This window comes from Dromiciops gliroides, chromosome 1 (genome assembly GCF_019393635.1).
Source record: "Dromiciops gliroides isolate mDroGli1 chromosome 1, mDroGli1.pri, whole genome shotgun sequence".
In the NCBI taxonomy this organism is placed as follows: domain Eukaryota; kingdom Metazoa; phylum Chordata; class Mammalia; order Microbiotheria; family Microbiotheriidae; genus Dromiciops; species Dromiciops gliroides.
The window spans coordinates 221,503,498-221,526,055 of NC_057861.1; the positions used below are offsets into that span (position 1 = coordinate 221,503,498).

The 22,558-nt window shown below is 37.2% G+C and overlaps 1 pseudogene; it reads right to left on the reverse strand.

Moving 5' to 3' along the window:
- Positions 1-2,105: 2,105 nt before the first annotated feature.
- On the reverse strand, positions 2,106-9,342 carry LOC122747511 (annotated as a pseudogene).
- Between the last annotated feature and the right edge of the window lie 13,216 nt (positions 9,343-22,558).

Below are 22,558 nucleotides of genomic sequence, written 5' to 3' on the forward strand. Positions count from 1 at the left end.
TTTCTGGGCAATGTATTCAGAGATAGAAAGGAGAGAAATGATAATCACTACCCTGAAGTAGTTTTTAATCCAAATTGGAGTGATTTTTATTTAAATTTTGGCTTTCCAAATTTTAACCTCTGTAAGCACAGGAACTATTTTTTCTCATATTTATTTGTATCCCTAGTACTCTGCACATGAAGCATTTAGTAAATATTTGCTTAATAAATGTTTAAACAAAGTAAATCTTTTTTTGCCTCAGCAAAGAATCAGACTAAAAGGCAGCCATATGATTCTCTGCCTGGTGGTGAGGGCATTTGCAGTCTTTTAGAGAAAAACTGGACTTTTTGCCAAGGTCAGGTAGTCAACTCTAGTGGTATATCTGTGTTTCCAGTTCTCTTTTTTTTTCATCCAGAAGTCAAGCCCTTATCCTTCTGCCCCCAAGCACTTTGATGTCACTTTGATTTAAGAAGATGCTGGGCTCTTAGTCAATCTTTGTTAAACTGAATGGAAATGAAGACCCATGTACTTTTGTTTTCTATTTATAAAAGGGCACTCAGTGTTCCTATTCTGGGATGTGCAGAGAACATGTCAAGTCATAGTTATGATAGAGCACAGAAATCTTCAAGTTCTAACAATGAAAACAAAAATGAGTTCCCTGAGAGGACAGTAACTTGAATTCAGAGTATGTGGCTATTTAGGGCAGTTTGAGCCTTGCAGAAGAACCTCTACTGTGCTATAATATCTTAATCATAGGTCTGTTGCAGCAATCAAAATTCCCCTTTAGTATTAGTGATTGGTTTCCAATGTCCCTTTTAACATACTTGTGTTTCATAGAATGAATGGTACATTAACATATGAATATAAGGTGAAGTAGCATTATGTCTTGGAAGGAATGGAATCAAATGCCCCAGGCCCAAATGCTTTCTCTATCACTTCTACTTCTGTAACTTTTTGTTGTTGTTTAGTCATGTCAGACTCTTCATAACTCCATGGCCCAGAGTACATGATGTCCTTCTATCCCCCACAGTCATTCATTCTGTCCAAGTTCATGTTCATCACTTCCATGACACTATCTAACCATCTCATCCTTTGCTGTCCCCTTCTCCTTTTGTCTTCAATAATTTGCAACATCAGGGTCTTTTCCAATAGGTCCCATCTTTTCATTATGTGGCCAAAATATTTAAGCTTCAGCTTCAGTATTTGACCTTTCAGTGACTAGCCTGAATTAATTTCTTTAATTATTGATTGATTTGATCTCCTTGCTGTCCAAAGGATTCTCAAAAGTCTTCTCCAGAACTGCAATTTGAAAGTGTCGATTCTGTGGCACTCAGCTTTTCTTATTGCCCAATTCTCACAGCCATACGTTGTTGTTGTTTTTTTTTTGTTTGTTTTGTTTTTTGTTTTTTTGCGGGGCAATGGGGGTTAAGTGACTTGCCCAGGGTCACACAGCTGGTAAGTGTCAAGTGTCTGAGGCCGGATTCGAACCCAGGCACTCCTGAATCCAGGGCCGGTGCGTTATCCACTGTGCCACCTAGCCGCCCCCCATACATTGTTATTGTAAAAACCATAGCTTTCACTATATGGACCTTTGTCAGCAAGCTGATGTCTCTGCTTTTTATTATGCTGTCCAGATTTACCACAACTATCCTTCTAAGGAGTGTCTTTTAATTTCATGGCTACAGTCACTGTTTGCAGTGATCTTTGAGTCCAAGAATATAAAACCCAATACTCTTTCAATTCTTATCCTTCTATTTGCCAGAAATTGATGGGATCAGTTGCCAAGATCTTCATTTTAATTTTTTTTAAATGTTAAAGCTTCAAGCCAGATTTGACACTTTCCTCTTTCACCATCATCAAAAGGCTTCTTAATTTTTCTTTACTTTCTGTCATCAGAATGCTAACATCTGCATATCTGAGATTGTTGATATTCTTCCTGGTAACCTTAATTCTGTTTTTTTTTTTTAATTCTCCCAGCCTGGCATTTCACATGATGTAATCTGCATAAAAGTTAAATAAATAAGATGACAATATGCAGCCTTGTTATATTCCTTTCCCAATCTTAAACCAATCAATTATTCCATGTTTGGTTCTAACTATTGCTTCTTGGCCTAAATAAAGGTTCCTCAAGAGACAAGATGATCCAGTATGCCCATCTCTTTGAGGACTTGGCACATTTTATTGTGATATGAACAGTCAAAGGCTTTAGTGTAGTCAGTGAAGCAGAATTAGATTTTTCTTTTCTGGAACTCCCTTGCCTTCTCCATAATTCAGCTAATGTTGGCAATTTGGTCTTTAGTTCCTTTTTCTCTTTGGAAACCAGCCTGCTCTTCTGGTAACTCTCAGTTAACATACTGCTGAAGACTTACTTGTAGAATCTTTTTTTTTTCCTTTTTTTAGTTTTCTTTTCTTTTTTTTTTAGTGAGGCAATTGGGATTAAGTGATTTGCCCAGGGTCACACAGCTAGTAAGTGTTAAGTGTCTGAGGCCGGATTTGAACTCAGGTACTCCTGACTCCAAGGCCGGTGCTCTATCCACTGTGCCATCTAGTTACCCCTCTTTTTTCTTTTTAATATTTTTTTAGCAACAAACATTTATTTTGTTTTTTCCAGTTACATGTAAGGGTAGTTTTCAACATTCATTTTCATAAGATTTAGAGTTCCAAATTTTTCTCCCTCCCTCCCTCCTTTTCCTTCCCCCTCTACAAGATCACAACCAGGTCATATATGTACAATCCACAAGTGTTCTTTTAATCAGTTCTTTCTTTGAGGGTGCATAGTAAGCTTCCTCATTAGTTCCTTGGGATTGTCTTAGATCATTGCATTGCTGAGAGTAGTTAAGTCATTCACAATTGCTCATTGAACAATACTGCCATCACTATGCACAATGTCCTCCCAGCTCTGCTCACTTCACTATACATTGATGTTCATTAGTCTTTCCAGGTTTTTCAGGGATCATCCTGTTGCTCATTTCCTGTAGCACAAGTCCATTCCACTATAATCATATAGCACAGCTTTTTCCATCATTCCTCAATTGATAGAGATTCCCTTGATTCTCAATTCTTAGCCTCCACCAAGAGTTGCTATAAATAATTTTTGTACAATTTTCCCCCTTTTCTCTTTTTCATGATTACTATTGTTAATTGTTTCCCTTCCATCCTATTCCCTTCCCCCATGATATTTATTCTATTATCCATTTTCTTTCATCCTATCCCTCTTCAAAAGGGATTTGCTTCTGTCTGTCCCCTCCCCCACTGTGCCCTTCCTTCTTTTGCCCCTCTCTCTTTATGCCCTTCCCTTCCTATTTTCATGCAGGGTTAGAGAGATTACTCCACCCAATTGAGTGTGTACATTATTCCCTCAGTGAACCAATTCTAATGAGATTGAGGTCTTTGAGGCAATTCTGATGAGTGTTAGGCTCATTTACTGCCCAGATTAAATAGATTACTCCACCCAGTTGGGTGTGTGTGTTAGTCCATCCTTGGGCAGCTCTGATGAGTTTAAGATCTTTGAGCCTTTTTCTGATGAGTGTAAAATTCATTTACTGCCCTGCTCCTCTCCCGTATCTTCTCCCACTCCATAAGCTTTTTCCTGTTTCTTTCATGTAGGATTTCACCTCTGCCCTTCCCCCTCCCCCAGTGCATTCCCCTCACCCCTCAATTTAACCCTAATGATGTCATCATGGGGCAGCTAGGTGACACAGTGGACAAAGAATTCACCCTGGACTCAGGGTGATCTCAGCTCAAACCCAGCCTCAGACACAAGACACTCACCCACTGCATGACCCCAGGTATGTCCCCCAACTCCAATTTTTTATGGTTCTCTAGGGTCTTGTATTTGAAAGTCAAATTTGCCATTCAGTTCAGGTCTTTTCATCATGAATACCTGAAAGTCCTCTTTTTCATTAAAGTCCCATTTTTCTGCTGAAAGATTATGATGAGTTTTGCTAGGTAGGTGATTCTTGGTTGTAATTCCATTTCCTTTGCCCTTTGGAATATCATATTCCATGCCCTCCGGTCCTTTAATGTAGAAGCTGCTAGATCTTGTGCTATCCTGAGTGGGGTTCCACAGTACTTGAATTCTTTCTTTTTGGCAGCTTACAATATTTTCTCCTTGACCTGAGAGCTCTAGAATTTGGCTTTAATATTCCTAGGAGTTTTCCTTTTGGGATCTCTTTCTGGAGGTGATTGGTGGATTCTTTCATTTGCTATTTTAGCTTCTTCTTCTAGAATTTCAGGGCAATTTTCCTTGAGAATATCTGGGAAGATGATGTCTAAGCTCTTTCCTTGATCATGGTTTTTAGGTAGACCAATAATTTTCAAATTGTCGCTCCTGGACCTATTTTCCAGGTCAGCAGTTTTTCCCACTAGATATTTCACATTGTGTCCTGTATTTTTTTATTCATTTGGATTTGCTTTATTGTGTCTTGGTTTCTCATAAAGTCACTAGCTTCAATTTGTTCAATCCTCATTCTTAGGCAATTATTTTCAACAGAGAGCTTTTCCATTTGGCTTTTCAAGGTGTTGACTTTTTTCTCATGTCTTTCCTGCATCACCCTCATTTCTCTTTGCATTTTTTCCTCTACCTCTCTAACTTTATCTTCAAAATCCTTTTTGAGCACCTCTATGGTCTGAGACCAATTCATATTTTTCTTGGAAGCTTCAGATATAGTGGCCCTGATGTTGAAATCTTCCTCTGACAGTGCACCTCAGTTTTCCTTGTTACTGAAGAAACTTTCTATGGTCGTCACCTTTCTCTGTCTGCTCATCTTGCCTTTCTTTTACTTGACTTTTAGCTCCTTAAAGTGAGACACTGTTTCCAGGCTGCAGTATCCTGAGCTTCAGAAGGTCCCAGGTAGTATTATTTAAGGACAATCAGGTTATTCACTTGCCTGGCCTGTTCCCTGGTCTGTAGATGACCCGAGACCAATTTGCTAATCTACCAGCTATGTGTGTTGTGGTTGTCAGCTCTGATGAGCCTGTGCCCCTGCCCCACCTGGGCCACTGCTACTCAAGCCTACCTCCTGGTTCTCAGCAGTGGTGAAAAATCCAACTTCTGCCTCAGCACCAGCATAGACCCCTGTAGTCTCCCCCCTGCCCAGGAATTAGCCCTCTCACCAGACTGTGAGCTTAGTTCCAGATGACCCTGGCACTTCAGATGATTCAGAGGCTCTGGGCATGTGCTTTTCTGGTGAGGAATGGATCTTGTGACTGGATCTGTGTCAGGGTGACTGTGGGGTTGGGCTCAACTCCTATACCAGCACAGCAGTTCCCTCCTTCTGACCTTCCAAGTCGTTCTTGGTTAGAAGATGATTTCAGCAAATTCTTCTGTGAGTTTTGCTGCTCCGGGCATTTTTCTATGGAGGTATTTCGATGTTTTTTGGAGCAATTGTGTCATGAGTTCAAGAGCTCACTGTCTTTCCTCTGCCATCTTGGCTCCGCCTAGAATCTTTTAAAGAAAATAATTTCTCCCAATTATATTTAAAGATAATTTTAAACATTTTTCTTTTAAATTTTGAGTTTCAATTTCCCTGTCTCATCCTCTTTCCCCTTCCCTTAGATGGTAAGCTATCTAATATAGCTTATACATCTGCAATCATGTAAAATATATTTTCTCATTAATCATTTTGTGGAATGCAACACTAACCAACAAATACGAAGAAAGTGAAAAATAGTATGCTTCTGTCTGCATTCAGTCACCATCAGTCTTTCTCTGAAGGCAGTTGTCATTTTTCATCATGAATCCTTTGGGATTGTCTTGGATCATTGTATTACTGAGAATAGCTAAGTCATTCAAAATTGTTCACTGTACAGTATTGCTGTTACAAGCTTGCAGAATATTAAGCATAACATTGCTGGTATGTTAAATGAGTACAATTCTTCAGTAATGTGATCATTCCTTGGCATTGCCCTTCTTTAGGATTAGGGCATAAACTAGTTTTTTCTTTTTCTAATTCAGTGGCCACTGTTGAGTTTTTCAAATTTGCTGGATTATTGAATACAGCACTTTAACAGCATCATCCTTCATCCTTTAGGGTTTTAGGGTTTTAAATAGCTCAGCTGGAGTTCCATCGCCTCCACTAGCCTTATTGTTAGCAATGCTTGCTAAGGCCAAATTGACTTCATTCTCCGGGCTGTCTGGCTTTAGATCAGTAACAACACCATCAGGGTTATCAGTGATGTCAAGATATTTCTTTTCTTGCCACTTCAACCCCCCCCCCCCCCGCCCTGCCTTTTTTTTTTTTTTTTTTGGCAGGGCAATGAGGGTTAAGTGACTTGCCCAAGGTCACACAGCTTGTAAGTGTCAAGTGTCTGAGGCTGGATTTGAACTCAGGTCCTCCTGAATCCAGGGCCAGTGCTTTATCCACTGTGCCAACTAGCAGCCAGTTCTTGCCACTTATTAATCTCTTCTGCTTCTGTTAAGTCACTACCATTTTGTCTTTCATCTTGCCCATTTTTACATGAAACTTTCCTTTTGGTATTTCTAATTTTCTTGAATAGATCTCTTGGCATTCCTCTTCTATTTTTTCTTCTCTCTTTTTTCATTGCTCATGTAAGAACACCTTATCTTTTATTGTTATTCTCAGTAATTCTTCCTTCAAATTTCTCTAGTGTACTCTTTCTTTTTTAACTTTTTGCTTTTTTTCTTTCCTCAACTGTTTGTAATGCCTCATCAGATGACCATTTTACTTTCTTGATCTTTTTCTCTGGATTTTTAAAAAATTGTTTCTGAATTCTGTACAATATTTCAAATTGTGCAATATTTCAAACTTCTGCCCATAATTTTTCAGGTAATGCCTGATCTCATCCTTAAATCTGTTTATCACTTCCATTTCATATTTGTAAGGGCTGTTAATTAGGTCATACTTATAGGGTCTGATGGTTTTCCCTACTTTTTATAAAATTTAAGTCTGAATTTTGCAACAAAATGTTCATGGTCTAAGCCACAATCAGTTCTAGCTCTTGTTTTAACTGACTGAATAGAGTGTCCCCACTTTTGGCTGCAAAATATATAATCAATATGATTTCCATATTTACTATCTGGTATGGCCCATATGTAGAGTTGTTGTTTGGGTTTTAGAAAAAGAGTGTTTACTGTGACCAGTGAGTTATCTTAACAAAACTCTTATTAGTCTCTACTCTGCTTTGGGAAGCCAATTAGCCTCTCTGGACCTCAGTTGCCTCATCTTCAACATTGGGCTGTTGTACTAGATGAGCTTTAAGGTCCCATCTGAATTTAAGTTTATGATCATGTTACAATGTTTATTATATGTATTAGTCATCACTTATTAGTTTTATTCTTGGTTGTTACATTCCTCTTTTTTATTTTTTACATATCTCTGAGACGCTTATCATGTAATGTTATATTTTGTATATTTTCTGTGTTTGTGCCAGAAAGCTACAAGAGGAAAGAGGCTGTGTCTTCTTTAAACTTTGTACTCCATTCCCAAATGAACACCAAGGACCATGCATCGCATCCAATATTCCCCCCAAAAGTGTTTGTTTAATGAATGTTCTTTGCCATTGGTGAGCAAGGTTCAAAGAAAATGAGAAATAGTTCATGAAAGTTTAAAAAAAAACAAACCTGCTTATTATGCCTTTTATGAACAAAGCATTCTACTGTAAGATAGACTAAATCTGAACTTGTGAAAACTCTTGAGTCATCACTACTAATGTTTTTTGTCTTTTAAATTTCTTTCAATTAATAAGCATTTTGGCTCCTTTCTACCTCTTCCTTCTCCACTGGAAAAATAAAAAGATAGCAAAACCAACCTTGGTAAGAAATATATATAGTCAAGCAGAACAAATTTTAGGCATTAGCAATGTCCAAAACTACATGTTTTATTGAGTATCTTGAGCCTACTACCTCTCTTTCAGTAGGTGGGTAGCATTCTTTGTCATTGGTCCTTTAGAATCATTGTTAGACATTACATTAAACTGAAGTTTTAAGTCTTCCAAAGTTACCTGTTTTTTCAACATTTTTATTGTATTAATTATTCTCCTAGATCTACTTACTTTCTTCTGCTTCAGTTCATACAAGCATTCACAGTTTTCTCTTAAGCCACTCACCCCTTATATAATTTTTCTTACGTCATAACAGTAGCCTATTGTTTTCATATGCCATAATTTTTCAACTATTATCCAATTGATAAGCATTCCATTATTTTTCAGCTTTTTCCCATGGAATAACAATAATATATTTTTCATTTGGCTTCTTTTCCTTTGATCTATTTGACATTTCAGCCTTGTGGTCTTACTGGATGCACAGTTGAATAATCTTTGGGCAACTGGTGGAAATAGGAAGGGGAAATTTAGGTTAAGATGAAATTAATTCCTTATAATTATCACTATACAAAGTAGAATGGACTGCCTTGGGAGGAAGTCCTTCCATTCCATATCCTCATACCTTCCAAATGAACATTTTTAGTCAAAGGCTGAATAGATGATTATTTTTCTGGAGAATTGTAAAGGAAATTACAATTCAGGTATAGCTTTAAATAGACAAGCTTGGAGATATTTTCCAGCTCTTATCTTCTATGATCTCTGATGGTGGGGAGTAAGGCATGAATGGAAAGGGAACTCTGGGGCAGTAGAGATGAGCATTCCTGGCTCCTGGGGACTAGAAGGAGAATTCTCCAAGGAAAGAGTAGGACCAAAGGAAGTGAAAGGGTTAGATTATATGATCTATAGGATTTTTTCCAATTTGAAATTTTTAGTTTTGCATGAAGCTACTTCTACTAGTTCTATTCTCTCATTGTTGTAGGGGCCAAATTTTAATTGGGGAGTGTTAATTAGGCGGCTTGCCATAATATTGGGGTAAGAAAGGAGATTAACAGCCTTTAAAAAAAACAAAACAGGTATTGATGAGAACAAATTTAAAACAAAAATAAGGTTAATAGAACTAGGGATAAAGAAAAAAGGGAACAGGGGAAGGGAAAAGATACAATCCACAACTCACCACCACCTCAAAATCATCAATTTCAAAGAGAAATCTGCTCATGCCACCGTGGAGACTCTCTTCCCTTCTCCTTCCCAGAAAACCCCCTGCCAACAGGAAACCCTGGGCCATCCACACACAGCCCCAAGCTTATTGGCTGGCAGCCCTGATTGACAGAATTAACAAGCGGCTGTAGAACTGCCAGCCTTCCCAACTTCCAGACGCTGAAGGTCACCTGACTGCTCACACCAGGCTTCCAGTCATGGTAATTTTGCCAGACCCATGTAGGTGTTGGCACATGGTGATGGTGTGGGCTCCAGCACCATGGCAACAGCAGCAGCCTCATTGTGCCAATGAGGAGGGGGCAGTGCCTGAGTCCAGCAGGGGTGCTTGCCGGGGCTTCTAATTTTAGCCAAAGATGGGGTCATAGAATCTTCAAATAATAATGAATTCTTTACATTGTACTATCAGTCATGTCCAATCAATGTCATGGTTTTTTCTTGAACTATGGAACCATAATTGCTGACCTCAGAGATCAATCAACCAACAATTGTTTATTAAGTTCCTAGTATTTGCCAGGCACTGTGGTAGGTGCTGAGGGTACAAACATCTAAGTCCCTGCCCTCAAGGATAATGTTTTGTCAGGGGAAACAGCATTTATATACATGTGAAATACATAGTAAATGCAATGCAATTTTTATGGGGAGAGAAAGGCACTATTATTTGGCGAGATCAGGAAAGGCTTCACATAAAAGTAGTCAATTGAGGAGGCAGTTAGGTGGCACAGTGGATGGGGCACTGGCCCTGGATTCAGGAGTGCCTGGGTTCAGATCCGGCCTCAAACACTTGATCCTTGCTGGCTGGGTGGCCCTGGGCAAGTCACTTAACCCCCATTGCCCCACAAAAAAAAAAAAAAAAAAAAGAAGTCAATTGAACTAAATCTTAAAGGATGCTAGGAAATTAAGGTAAGGGAAAAGTGTGTTCCATACATCAAATATCTGAGGTATAAATACACAGAGTGAGGGATGAACTGTCATTTAAGAGAAACAAGGATTAGTTTGACTGACACAGAATGCTACAAAGAACTTACTTCTTTGTAAGACTTAAAAGGGAGGTTGGGACCAGTTCGTAAGTTTTAAATCTCAAACAAAGGAGTTCATATTTAATCCTAAAGGTAAAAAGGAGCCACTGGAGTTTATTGAGGGAGAGAGTTATACATGCTTTAGTAAGATCATTTTACTTTGGCATCTGTATGGAAGATGGACTGCAGGGAGGAGGTTTAAGACAAGGAGATCAACTAAGAGTATTGTAAGAGTAAAGGTCAGGGGTGATGAACTAGGTTGTTGGCTGTGTGAGTAGAGAAGTCAGACATGAGATGTTGTACAGGTAGAAATGAAAAAGATTTTGTTTTGTTTTGTTTTTGTTTTTTATTTTGTGGGGCAATGAGAGTTAAGTGACTTGCCCAGGGTCACACAGCAAGTAAGTATCAAGTGTCTGAGGCCAGATTTGAACTTAGGTCCTCCTGAATCCAGGGCTTGTGCTTTATCTACTGTGCCACCTAGCTGCCCCAGAAAATGAAAAAAATTTGACAAATGATTGTATATATGGGGTTGCTGCAGGTGAGTAGTTACTCTGATTAGGAAATCTTGTCACCAATTGAGCTTCAAATGTGTAAGTACACATTATAACTCAATTTTGGTACTGTTTACACCTTATTTTTTCTTTAGTTACTAACAGAAAATCATTGAGGGCAACACTCAACCCTCAACCAATCTTGGGTCACTAGAAGGTTTGTTATTCTTTTTTTTAATTTTTTTTTCGTTGGGCAGTGAGGGTTAAGTAATTTGCCCAAGGTCACACAGCTAGTATGTGTCAAGTGTCTAAGGCCGGATTTGAACCCAGGTCCTTCTGAATCCAGGGCCAGTGCTTTATCCACTATGCCACCAGCTGCTGTATTGTTATTCCTTTCAAAGAAATTGGAAAGTATATAAGAGAAATGGTTTTAACAATAGGGTAGACATAATGAGTGCTATTTTGGACATGATGAGTTTGTGATGTCAATGGGATATCCATTTGAAAATAACTAATGGTATCATCATCTAGATTAACTAAGATGATATTTTCTTCACAAAAGTCCAGATAAGTGGTTGTCTAGCCTCCACTGGTATTCTCCAGTGATGAGGACAAGTCCTCTTTCCATATTGGATATTCTCTAAAAATAACCTTAGACTAAATTAAAGTGCCAAGGAGGTTAGTGAGGTGCAATTAGGAAAAAGAAAATCTGCTTTTAATTTATTCTGATTCATGGTATGAGAAGCAACGAAAAAGAGAAAGGCCCAATTATAGAGGAAGAAAGCATGTGAGGCAAATGCTCCTATGGGGTAGCTCTCATCCCAATCCATTTCTGCAGGTCAAAGGGACTACCTTTTCTTATCCCCTCTCAGATTACAATCCTCTGCCAGTGAGAAACACAGAACCACAGTCAGGGAAATGGATGACTACAAGTCCACAAACAATCAATTTGGGTTACATTCTTGCTTAGCTCAGTATGTTTTCTCAAACATAATTGCTGACATCATCTTCACTCTGTTTCCTTCCCTCCCTCTCATCCCCCCTCCCCCATAAAACTGCCAATTTAATCTTGTTTGGGAGAAAGTAGGTGACTGACAAAGCTCAGTAAATTCCACAGTTGTGTCTCCGGGGATGGTGCTGTCTGATTTCCCTGGAAACTGGAGAAAGTCCAAGGAATTCAGACAGCAGCTCCTCCAAGATAGGCCCCAGATTCAGGAACCAAGAACTCATTCAACAGAGCCTCCCACCCCTTTCAGCAATCACAGTTCAGTCTTTTGAAGGCTTAAGGAGGAGGCTATTCCCAAATATTAAAAGACCAAGAATGAGAATTAGGCTTGCCTGTCAAAATGGAAAACTATCAGCTCAGTACTTAGTTTACCTCGTGGCTGTAGGTCACAGTGATGTCACTGCTACTCAAATCATAGAAGCTGTAAGTTAGTTCCTGGGCCTAGTTTAGTCCTGGTCTCTGTGAACACAGTGGAGTAAGCATTGGATTTGGAGCTGAAAGACCTCAGTTCAAATCCCAGTTCTGTCATTTTCTATCCATGTGACCTTAGGTCAAATCACAACTTCTTTGGGCTTTAATTTCCTCATCTATAAAATGAGGTGATTGGGCTAGCTTATCCAAATGGGCTTGACTCCTTGGTTCCATCTCTTCTATATAAATTTATAAGTCTATAATTGTTGGCCTTGTAATTGACTAGAAATTTTACCCAGAGAACTATTCTTTATTCTATTCTGTAGCTTATTTTTAACAAGAGCATTTGGACATGAGAGTGGTATATTCTATGATGCTTTATAAGTTTAGAAGAAGAGACAGTGGTGTAGTCACAAATTCAGAGAAGACATGGTACTTGAGAGGCAATATGGTATAATGGATAGATTGCTGTAATTGGATATTGGATGACCTATGTTCTACACTGCCTTGGACATGTATTAGCTTTGTGACCCTGAGCCCCTCATTTAAATATTCTGAGCCAGAGTTTCGTCATGTGTAAAATGGGAGGATGGAGTTTGTACTCAGTGATCTGTTTGCATCTTCCTTTGAGATTTAAATATTTAATCCTATGCTCATGCCCCCTGTCAGGAACATCAGTATTGATGATATGTATTCAAGGAATCACAAGGCATCATGAAAGGCAGTAGGACTGGATATTGCTGAACAAATCCTAACATTTTGAAGGGAAAGTGGAAAAGAGAAGTCCCTCTTCAGTGGAATTCTTCATGTTTTTAATTTATTTATAGGCAAAGGAGTTCATTTTGAAATTTCTTCTCTGAAATCTACAATGAAAGCTTTAGCCCCTGTAGTTAAGTAGAGTTTAAACATCTATTTCTTTACAAATTAAAAAAAAATGTTTGTAACTTTAATTTTTATCATAATCTTGATGTAAAATTTAAATTAAATTAAAAAGTTAAAATTAGATTATAATATTTAATTATAACTATAATTGTGTTTTTAAAATTATTGTTGCTAAGCTGTGTTTTTTAATTATTGCTACTTATATATTAATGGCTATTTTACCCATTTTGTCAGTAGGCATTTATTAATTAATATCATATGTACCAGTAAAGAAGTGACCACATGGCACTTAGCACAAGCAGGAGAAAAGCCCTAAAAGACCCATGCTTTCTCAGAGAGATACCATGAGGTCTCCAGGAGTGTTCAGAAGCCCTACAATTCCTACAGTGTCCTAAGAGGTGAGCTCACACCAAGAGACTGCATTCCAAGCCAAGAGAGGAGCAAAGCACAAGCAATGATCAAGCCAAGCTGGTGACCCTCATGTGGTGAAGGGTTTTTATCCTCTTCTGATAGATCTAATAGATCATTAGCACCATTGGTTGACATGACCTGATGGTGGTCCAAATTAAAATGAGCTCTACACATGATATGAGTGGGAAATGTGCGAAAGACCATCACTGAAGGACAAAGTCAAGTCTAGGTGTGATTTAATCCCATCAGTCCTTCAATGAGCTAAACAAAGGAATCAATCTCCATCTCTATTGTACCCTTGGACTGGTCCCAAAACAAGATTAGAACTTATTTTTAAGAAATGGACTTTCTGGGGTGAGGGGAAGAAAGGAACTAAAACTGGGTCTCTGCGTCCCCCAGAAATCATTATTAATAATTATTTTCTCATATAATATTTCTGTTTCTTTGGAAACTCACCTCCCTAAAACCTCAACATCACTCCTTGGGAACTTACTTTTACCATAATGGATCCTTTAAAATTTATCTTAATACTCCAGCCCCCAGAACCCCTATTTGGCCACTTTGACTCCATCTGTCATTTAAAATTTATCTCTTATGATGCCCTGAAGGTTTGGAGTGATCCTGATGTAACTTCTGAACTTCCAATTTTTCTTTTGAGCTTTAGGTAGTTTCTTTCACCCTGTTTCTTTCACTTCTGTCTCTGTTTGGAATTTGGCAGAATTGAAAAGATATGGTAACTGTCATAGATGGTTCATAATCCTAGTCACCTTCCTACCAGTTTTCCTATGAGAAGCAAGCTATGGTGTGACATTTCAATCCTAATTTACCTGGGCATAGTGCTTAACAATTTACTAAACATATTCATTTGCATCATTTCATGTTTCCCTGATACCAGTCTTCTCAGATAGAAAAGATATGTCAGGGGAAAGAGCCAAAAGAAGCCCAGCCTAGGCATCAGAAGACCTGAATGTCAGGTCTGACTCTTATCTTTTACTAGCTCTGTGACTAGAGGTCACTTTACCATCATTTAAATAGCAATTTGTACTATGAACTGGGTAATACAGTTGCAAAGAAAATGGCCTATAAACTCTGAGTAGCTATACATTTGTGTATATGCATACATGTGTACATGTATTAATGTATACATGAATGTATGTTATATTGTATAGCTACATATACATATGCATATGGATATATGCATGTAGATATCTATGTGAGTATTCATATCATATGTACATGTATTTAGGTGTGTATATCTCTATACTTTATCTATGTATGTATAGCTACATGTGTGAATGTATGTGTGCATATATATTTGGAAAACCATGCTAATGATTTTAATTATTCTTATTTGATAGGTGATGGAATGTAAGCTCAGATAGATGTAGAATCAGGTATCAAATCCAAGTGTTTTGTTCTGAACAAAATGTTCATTGTTCTTTCTATTATAAAAAGGAAGGGGAGGTGAAGACAGGAGCTAATACTCTAGAATGTCTTCTCTTCTTTTTCCAAGAGACTGGGCTAAACCTATGAAAGGCAAGGGAAAAGATCCAGGAGATATTTTGTGGATATGGATGACTTTAGGGAGAGTAGTATAGAAAACTAAGTGGAAACATGATTATGAATGTGGACAAAGAAGATCACTGACATTGGGATTATAAATTGGGGTGTCTGCAAGTACTATGCCCTCCTCTCTAAGTTATTGGCCTTGGTCATTTCTAAGGTGATCTTTAATCTGGCATTTACTAGGTGATGCCTCTCATATCCAATATAAACTGGCTTCAAATACCCTTACATCCAGCATAAGAAACTGTGGCAAGCCATATATTTCCTCTTAATCACAACCAATAAGTCTCAATCACATGGACTACAAGTCAAGAAAGATGGTAAAAATATAAAGAAGTTCCTAATAAAATTCTTTGCAACGTCCTTGAGGAAAAGTCATTTGAAAAACTCATTTTTAAATGAAGAACTATAAGCCTAATGGTTCCAGTATCCACTTGTTTTCCCCAGTAGAAATAAACCAAATACCAGAGCAGGACAAATATTGCATGATAATGAACATAGTAATTTACATCTATAGTAATTTACAAAGCCCTTTCCTCATAATGACCAGTGATACAGGAAATACTACTGTTAGTATCACCTCCATTTTAGAGATTATGAAACTGAAACTGAAGCAGGTTTGGTGATTTACCTTTTTACATAGCTGCTAAATGTAAAAGCTTACATTTGAATTCAGGTCTCCTGACTCCAAGTCCAGCACTCTATCCATTTCACTAAGTTATCTGAACCTGTACTCTCACATTATAAAATATTCCCAAAGCACTTCTTCCTTGTGTCCTTTCTCCCAATTCCCAGGAATTCCCTGTTTTTTCCCCCAGCTTCAAGATATCTGAGAATCTTTCTGATTATTATTTATGATGATACTAAATTGCAACTATTGCCCCAAATTTTCCAGTAGCGGTGGGCAGACTTTAATTGACCTGAATGAGAAAATGGGGAAGGAACAGGGGTTGACTCATGGGAGTTCAAGTCTGTGATTTTATTTTGCTGTACTTATTTGGCTATGATACTTCATATCATAGGAGGAAATTCTTATAGGAATTTGCTTGTGGTTGAGTTAATTATTAGTTCCTTCCTGCAAGGCATTGGGAGCAGTAATTTCCCATAATAAACTCAATTCCCAAGGCATAAATTGGACTTACCATGGTCTCAGGAAGTCTGGAAATTTTGAAGGGAATTTTTGGACTTCTGTTTTTTTCCCCTTTAATCCATGCTTTCTTGAAATGAAGGATCTGACCTATGATATGCTTTCCTCAAACTCTCAGAGATCTTAGTATAATCAGGTTGGTTGCATTATAATTTTAAAAATTTAACTTCCTAGAAAGCCTGAAGACAAAGAAGGAATGAGTTCTCTGGTTTCATAGTATTATCTCTATTTTGGGCACAGTTTTAATGATAGGTGGGTTGCATTGATTGGGAAATCCGTGCTTATCAGCTCATAAGTTTAACTTGCTTTGTTGTTACCTGGGTCTCTTGATACCTCATGAAGCACTTTCTTCTCAGGATGCAAACTTAGTGCAAAAACCTCTGGCTTTAGTCGTACCACAGTTCCAAACTTCTGAGCTAAAGGGATACACCAGTCTTAGCATCCTCAGTAGTAGAGGTCACAAGCATTTCCCTTCATACGTGGTGATTTCTCAATTTCTTAGCTTTTTTATTCCAGGTCATTTATCTATTGACCTCTTAATCAACAGAATATGCCTAGTGGTAAATTCCTTTCCCCTTTCCTTATTAAACAATTTATTGCTACTTTTTAAAGCATTGCAGTAACTTTCAAGTCAGCCCTAATTCCCCTAATAGTACCTACTACTACTACACTTAAACAGAAAAAAATCAAAATACTAGCTAAGTCTGAAAACCTATGTCCCATTTCATAAGAGGCATACTTCACCCTTAGGTGTTGAAATCAAGATTGGTCACTTCAGTAAACATAAGATCATATATTTATAACTGAAAGATACTTCAAAAGTCCAGACCCCTTAGTTTAAAGTTGTACACTGAGTCCAAGAGAAGTGAAGCAACTTAGAATTCTGCTGTACTTCTATGTTGTTTCTCTTATTATTGTGGTTATTGTATAAATTATTATTCTGGTTCTGCTTGCTCTGATATGCATCAGTTTCTAAAAATCTTCCTATGTTTCTCTAAAGTATTTTTTCTGTCATTTCTTATATAAAATAATATACCAGTACACCTAAATATCACACTCTATTTAGCCATTCAAATAAAATAAATTGATGTCCCATTGGCTACTACAAAAATGCTACTATTAAAATTTTTGATATGAGACCTTTCCTTTTTTATTTCAATCTCCTTGAGATATGTATCTAGTAGTGGTATCATTGGGAGATATTAAAGGTATTCTAAAAAACTATGTATTAAATCTTTCTGTCACACTGGACCTGGTTCAATTTTTTCAATAATAATAATTTTGTGAACTAGTTCTCTCATAGAGCATCTTTCCTAGGTACTTTGAAATCTGGCTCATGTATCTCAAAGGGTCCTCAACTCTTTTGAGCAATCAAGTTAACAAAAATCTTAATCAGAGAATAGCATAATTTAAGAAATAATTCATTGAGAATGGACTCATATCCAAGACCTTAGCAAAACAATTGGGAAAGTCACTCCTTGAGAGTCTTCTTTGCTTCTCTATTGGTTTGGTTCAGTCTTAGAAAATGCATGAATCATTTAGTTAAGTATTTAAATATAGAGTTTTTCATCTCCAAATTGTTTCATTGTACTTGTCTTGTGACTTTCCTCAGCTTTTGGTGGGTCTGCATGGTTCCAGAAGATGATAAAGAGTTTCTTCATGAACACTTGTGGATTGTACATATATAACCTGGTTGCAATCTTGTGGAGTGGGGAGGAAAGGGAGGGAGGGAGAAAAATTTGGAACTCTAAATCTTATGAAAATGAATGTTGAAAACTATCCTTACATTTAATTTGAAAAAATAAAATAAATGTTTGTTGCTAAAAAAAAAGAGAGTTTCTTCATTACATTATGTATCTCTTAACATGCCACTAGCAGTCAGACTCAGTTCACTTCATGCTGGCCTCATTTCCACATGCTCTTATCCCAACTCTCCATCCTCTGGTCTCTTGATGGCTTACTCTTTTCTGGCTCCTCATTCTTCATTTTTATCAACTCAGAAGTTTCTGTCCAATGTTTTCTTGTCATATACATATTAGATTCCCATCCACCAATCTCAATCTCATTTTCTTCCCTTCCAAAACTTAAATAATTATTTTATATTTACTAAAAGTCAATTCAAATATGGTGTTTGGTAGATAAGCTCCTTCAGAGGAGAATTAAAAAATAAGCAGAAGAAATAAAGGAGAATTCATAATTCCTTCCCAAGCCATGGAACAGCCTTTACCAAATGTTACAGGAGTTAATATTCTTGATAGGTTTTTTAGACAAGGAGGGCATTATAGACACTTTTCACCTTTACCAATACTAATGAAACAAAGAGAGTATCTTTATAAAAACACAACTTGAATACATGTAAGTAACATATATGTGACTAAAATCCCAATTTTAGGGCTGTAAATTTTATTTTTAGATCCCTTTCCCCCAGAAAATAGCATTCACGATGTCCCCAGGAGCAGACAGAGAGCCTGATTAACTTTTGACTATAGAGCTCTGAAAAAAACAAAACTAAGCTATGGAGGGAAAAATTCAGGCATAGTACAGGAAGGTTCCAAATCCATGTCAATTTCCCCTCTGGTCACACAAATACTTTTTTCCAATTGAAAGAAGCATTTGTGTGGATTTCTCATATTTCTGGATATCAAGTACATTATTAATAGCTGACAGAAAACCTAAGCCTTAAAAAATGGGAAAAGTTCATGTTAAACACAGCAACAGGCTTTTTTTGGGGGGTGGGGTGGGGGAGAAACCTAAAAGATAATCAGGGTAATTGAGCTTAAAGGATGAGGAACCCTGAGAAGCTGTCAGTGTTGGTGCAGAGCTAGAAGCAATTAGGGATGGACAAAACAAATCTAGAAGTGAAGACTGAATCTATGTTTTCTTGGAAGTCCTCTTTCCTGTACTAATTATAATTGACTTTTTTTTTTTGCAAAGGGGGGTGTTCTTTTGTTAGTGCATAAAAAGGGGGTAAACCAAGGCCTCCATAAGTGTCTAACTCACCTAAGTTCCTCATAATTCTTCCTCTCACATATTCTAAATTTCAGAAAAACTAAGTAGATTATTCTCTATTCTCCATTTGTTTACCTGCCATCTTTTCAGGCTGTGCCTTTTGTGGCTAAACTCCTTGAGGAAGTCTTCCACAATTGGTGCCTCACTTCTTATCACCCTCTAAACCCTCTACAATCTGGCTTCCCAACTCGTCATTCAACTGAAATTGTGCTATCTGAAATCGCCAATTATCTCTCAATTGCCAATCACCAAATTTAATGATTTCTTGTTCATATTTTTCTTGATGATATTAACCACTTTATCCTTCTAAATACTCTGCTCAGTGGATTATTATAATGCTTTAATTTCTTGTTTTCCCCCCGTCTGACAACTCTTACTCACTCTTTCTTGTTGAATGTTCATCTGGATCAAGCCCACCAACTGTAGTTGCCACCAGTGTTTTATTTTGTATCAAAACTGGTACTTCAACCAAAGGTAGATATGCTCCTCTATGCCATTCTGCCTTCAATGAGTTCTTATTGATTTGAATCAAATCTTCTTTTCATGTTATAAAAATATTTATCTGTGACTTCCTGCAGCTTTAAGTTTTAAAATTCATTGCTTTCTTTATAAAGAAATCTTTTTATATACACATAAATATATATATATATATATACACATACAAACTATAAATATACATAAACCTACTGATATACATATATACATGTTTATACAGGCATATGTGTATAATGTGCACATATAACATATTATATGCATGCTATGTATAATATGTAATGCATTTATAATATGTATATATGCATACATGCACATATACACATATATAGATCTAGATCTAGGTATAGGTATAAAGATAGATAGAGATAGAAATAGATAGAGATAGAGATAGGTATAGGTAATAGCTAATAGCTTTAGGTACATAGGCATATATAATTTTGGGATCCTGCCTTTTTTCTCTGTTTCTGGATATCATTTGCCATGACAGAAGTTCCATAAGATCTCTTCCATCCCTAAAATTCTATGATTCTAAATGAAGCAGAACTCAGTGGAACTAGATCAGGGGAGCATCACACATGGCTGGAAATCAGGAGAGCTGGGTTCAAGTTCCAGCTTTGTTTTAAGCTAGGTCTGTGATATTAGTTATTATTTGACCTTTCTGTGTTTCTCTATCTCCTGGGGAGAATAAAACCGACTCTGCCTCACAGGGTTATCATGAGAATTAAATGAGATAACAGATGTTAAAGTTCTTCCAAAAGTCCAAAGATGTAATTGCAAGTCATTATTATTAGCAGTGAGGGTGTGTGAAGGCACAGGAATATATGGTGGACTAGCTCTGAGGACTGTGAATGCTGTGAGACAGGATGCCACAGTTTGTTGGATTGTCAACCAGAATGGAAATGTCCTCCATCATCCCCCTTAATCTGAAAGTCTGAACTTCTTGAACTTTAGTTACTTGGAATTTCCAATTCATCATTTGAAAATTTCATCCCCAGTTGGCTTTTCCCCAAACACAACCTTAGCTGGATAAAAAACTGAGTAAACATTAGGAATTCCAGTTCCACTATCTAAATTCATGGGAGTAGATCATCTAACGTGCTGATTTAAGAGTACTAGTTGGCTAGGGGTGGGAAGAGGGGAAGGGAAGATAATAACAAATCTGTATCTCAAGTAACAGAATATTATAAACAGTTTATAATGAAAATGTATCTGTTTCAGAGACTGATAAAGCTGGTTAGGAGAGCAGGCTTGAGAAATGGCTGAGCTAATATGTTTTGTTTCTCCTCTGGATATGAACTGTGCTCATTTATAGGAATTTAGTGAAAGATTTGGAGATTCAACTGATGCTGGTTATTTGCAAATAGTTTTCTTTCTAAATGCAAAGGAATATTAAAAGTGCCCTCTTGGCAGGTCTCCCTTCTTCAGATAGTACCTGTATACCTGCTTTCAAAATCTTTTAGTTCGTTCACATTTCAGTGTTAGTTACAAGAAATTAAGCAATATACAAACAGGAGAAAGATAAAAATTTGTCTAAACCAGTGGGAACCAGGAGGTAAGTGGGGAAAAAAGTGTAGAAATTCTCAAGTGGCAATTCAAATAGTGCCCACAGACTAAATGGGCATTTGTTTATAGGGGGAGGGGAAGAGAGGAATGGAGGTTTTGGCCCCTTCTTTTGGTTTGGATTGTAAACACTTCATACGATCACTTGTTTGAATTAAATCTTGTGTGATTCAAACCTATATAAATAAAAAAGAGAAGGATCAGTTTTTAATTAAAGCATCTTTTTGGAGTCCCTTTGAACACTTGAAGTTTATAAGTTGGCAGCTGCCTTGGAAGTAAAACCAAGAGAAAGGGTTTAAAAATCCAACCTTCTTTCTTGGAAGTGTTTTCTCTCAATTCACAATGTGTGAGTGTAGCCTTCTATAAATTGGAAAGAAACAATTGATTTGAACCAGGTTAAAGTTTTTCATTTTTTCTTTCCCTTGGAAAAGCTATTGGAAAAATTGATGTGGCTTTATATTTCCAACTAGTTGAAATGACCAGATTTCTAACTAACTGACTGTAGTCCAGCTTCCAAGGTAGTTCCTTTTTCCCTAGAGTTGTATTTCTTAGTGAACAATGGTGATATTTTAAAGCTATGCTTCTAGAAACATTTTTACTGATCATAGATCTAGGGTTAAAAGAAACCTTCAGGGGACTAATACATATGACATTACATCACCAACAAATTAGAGGAAGGGGCAGCTAGGTAGCACAGTGGATAGAGCACCAGCCCTGGATTCAGGAGGACCTGAGTTCATATCTGGTCTCAAACACTCAACACTTACTAGCTGTGTGACCATGGACAAGTCACTTAATCCTCATTGCCCAGCAAAAAAAAAAAAGAAAGAAAGAAAGAGAAAAAAGAAGGAAGGAAAAGAAAAGAAAGAAAAGAAAAGAAAAGAAAAGAAAAGAAAAAAGAAAAGAAAAGAAAGACCTCAAAGGTCCTCTAGTTCCTCCACCTTATGTTGAAGGTGAGGAAACTGAGGCCTAGGGATATAGATTTGCTTGCCCAGGTCATACAGTGAGTAAATATCAAAGGCAGGACTTAAACTTGCATCTTCTAAATCTAAAGATATTGTTTTCTTTACTGTCCTTTGCTGCCTCCTTCATCAAAAGTCATTGAATTAATAATTAAATACGAGTATTTTTAAAAATAAATAATATATTGTTTAGCCAGCCATTCACCAAAGTTATTTTATATGGACAATATACATGTATAACATTTTGGACAATATACATGGAACTCTCTCCAACTTGCATCCACATCTTAAGTCCCCAAAGCTAAGCTGAACCCTTAGTTTATTGATTAAGGGGTGACAGTCAGACCTGTACTTCAGGAAAATTACTTAGGCAGGAGCACAAAGGATGGATTGGAGTAAGGAAAGACTTGGGACAAAGAGTCCAAGCAGAAGGCCAATTGAATAATCTTGGTGAGAGGAAATAAGGGCTGAAGGTATGGTGTTGACTGTATAGAAAGAAAAGGACATATATGAGAAATGCCAAATTTCAAGATTTGGCAAGTGAGACTTACTGTAGAAAAGCTCCACCATGAAAGGAAGGTCTTTGAGGGCAAGGCCATGTGGCTTTTCTTTGGTGTCAGGAA